The sequence below is a fragment of the Elephantulus edwardii genome, unplaced genomic scaffold (assembly GCF_000299155.1).
Source record: "Elephantulus edwardii isolate Elephantulus edwardi_28Jun2011 unplaced genomic scaffold, EleEdw1.0 scaffold00055, whole genome shotgun sequence".
Classification (NCBI taxonomy): domain Eukaryota; kingdom Metazoa; phylum Chordata; class Mammalia; order Macroscelidea; family Macroscelididae; genus Elephantulus; species Elephantulus edwardii.
The window spans coordinates 11,741,669-11,743,884 of record NW_006399805.1 but is presented as its reverse complement, the minus strand read 5'-3'; the positions used below and the strand labels follow the sequence as shown (position 1 = coordinate 11,743,884).

At 47.2% G+C, this 2,216-nt stretch overlaps 1 protein-coding gene across 1 annotated transcript in view; it reads right to left on the bottom strand.

The window, feature by feature from the left end:
• LOC102867692 overlaps window positions 1-2,216 on the bottom strand; it is a 32,903-nt gene that overhangs the window by 26,111 nt on the left and 4,576 nt on the right. The window lies entirely within an intron of this gene.

Below are 2,216 nucleotides of genomic sequence, written 5' to 3'. Positions count from 1 at the left end.
ACGTCCTCCAGGGTCACCCATTTTTAAACCACCTGCACTGTATTTGCATCCCCCCCTCACTTGTCTTTCTCTCTCCATCTCCTCCTCTTTTTCTTCTCAGCATGAACATTGTAGCTGTTCTGTGTATATTCTGTGTATCTATCAACTTTTACATGCTGCCAAAGTCATGTTTAAAGTTACTGTTTACATTAACTTACTCACTAACTGGTGGTGTTGAGTTGGAACTGATTAAAAGCTGACGTCCAGTGTGGTTTCCCGGAGCTGACCGTCCTGTGTGGTTTCTTGGAGCTGACCCTCCAGCGTGGTTTCTCGGAGCTGACCGTCCAGTGTGATTTCCTGGAGCTGACCATCCAAGGTGGTTTCCCGGAGCTGACCCTGCAGTGTGGTTTCTCAGAGCTGACCGTCCAGCGTGGTTTCTCGGAGCTGACCCTGCAGTGTGGTTTCCCGGAGCTGACCGTCCAGTGTGGTTTCTCGGAGCTGACCCTCCAGCGTGGTTTCTCGGAGCTGACCATCCAGTGTGGTTTCCTGTAGCTGACCATCCAGTGTGGTTTCTCGGAGCTGACCCTCCAGTGTGGTTTCTTGGAGCTGGCCATTCAGCATGGTTTCAGAGGCTGTAAGTTGCCCAGGAGGAGGTGGTCTTTATCTTCCGTGCAGAGCAGCCGCTGGATTTGAATCTCCCGAGAGCCAGGTCTTTGGGTGAGCAGTGCACTGCCCTCCGGAGTACCACCCCAGAGCACATTACTGGGCATGGGGAACATGCAATGGATATACAGAAATAACAGCATGCATGTCCTTGTGTGACGTAATTGGTTTAAGGGAGATTACTGTGAGACGTTTTAAGCCGCTATTCCTTTCAGGGACCATGAGGCACACAGTTCTTAGGGAATTGTGCTGATCAAAGGCTGTGCCTCTACTCTGGTTCAAGCCCACCCACTGCTCTATGGATGCAAGATGGGAAATCTTGTCCCATGTGGTTTCCAGCCTCGGAAATTCGATGGGTCTCAGCTTCCTCATCTTGTTTTCCTCTCTGACAGCAAACCTCAACTTGAACTTAGTATTTGCCAGTCATTTGCTCTGCCCTTTATTTTAGTGTTTATTAAATATTTAAATTATTAAAATGGCTTTTATTTTGTTTTCAGACTTTAAGTTGAGTCATTTTGTTCGGACTTTTCGGTGACACACTGCTTTTTCATTTAACATTTTCTCTGTGATTGATGTTGGCGTACTATTTTAATTTTTTTTTAATTCAGTGTACCATCAAATTGGATCCGACTGGCACAGGAGGAGTTTGCCCCTCCTTCTCCAGTAGACCATCTGATGGATTTGAACCGCACACCTTCAGGACTGCAGTGTGGTGTAGTATTTTAAAGAATTCCATTTCAGCAACACTAAGCATTCCTTTGTATTAGCATTGTTGCTGTGTCATAGGGTCGGTACTGACCCATAGCTGACTCCCAACGTCTTTTCAGAGGCAATACATTGCCCAGGAGGAGACTGCCCATCTTTCTCCTGTGGAGCAGGTGGTAGATTTGAACTGTACATCCCCAGGTTTGCAGCACACTTTTTCCACGAGGTGACCAGAGCTCCTTGTGTTAAAATGCTGGAATGTGTTATCTGTTTATTCTAAGATGTACTAATTTTTTCCTGGGTCTTGTTCCTGTGAACAGCCCTGCATTCTTGTGTGTGGTCTGCTCTGTGCAGTAGAGTTCCTTATCTGGAAAATGAAGACCAAGTCTTAGTGTCAACAGGTCCACACTGTGCACCTTGCATGATTAGTAAAACTGAAGTCTTTCCATAACTAATGGTCCCACAGTTAAGTGGCCCCACAACAGTGCAGAAGGGTTTTCAAATGCTCCATACTTAGAATTGAAATGTGCACATATTGTTGTTAGGAGCCATGGAGTCGAGAGCAGCCCCTAGTGACCCTGTAAATGACAGACCTGAACCCTGTGCTAGCCTGTGTCATCCTCGTCATCTCTGACACGCCGGAGCCCTTTGTTACAGTCCCCACGTCAACTCATGTTGTTAAGGACCTTCCCCTCCTCCACATTTCCAAGACCTTTGCAAGGAGTAGCCTTTCCTAGCAACATGCCAAACATAATTAGTGTATTTAGTTGTTGTGTGCACGAGAGAGTCAGCACTGGCCCATAGCAGGCCCTCTGGTGGGTTTTCAGAGGCAGCTGATTGCACGGGAGGAGATTGCCCATTCATCTCCC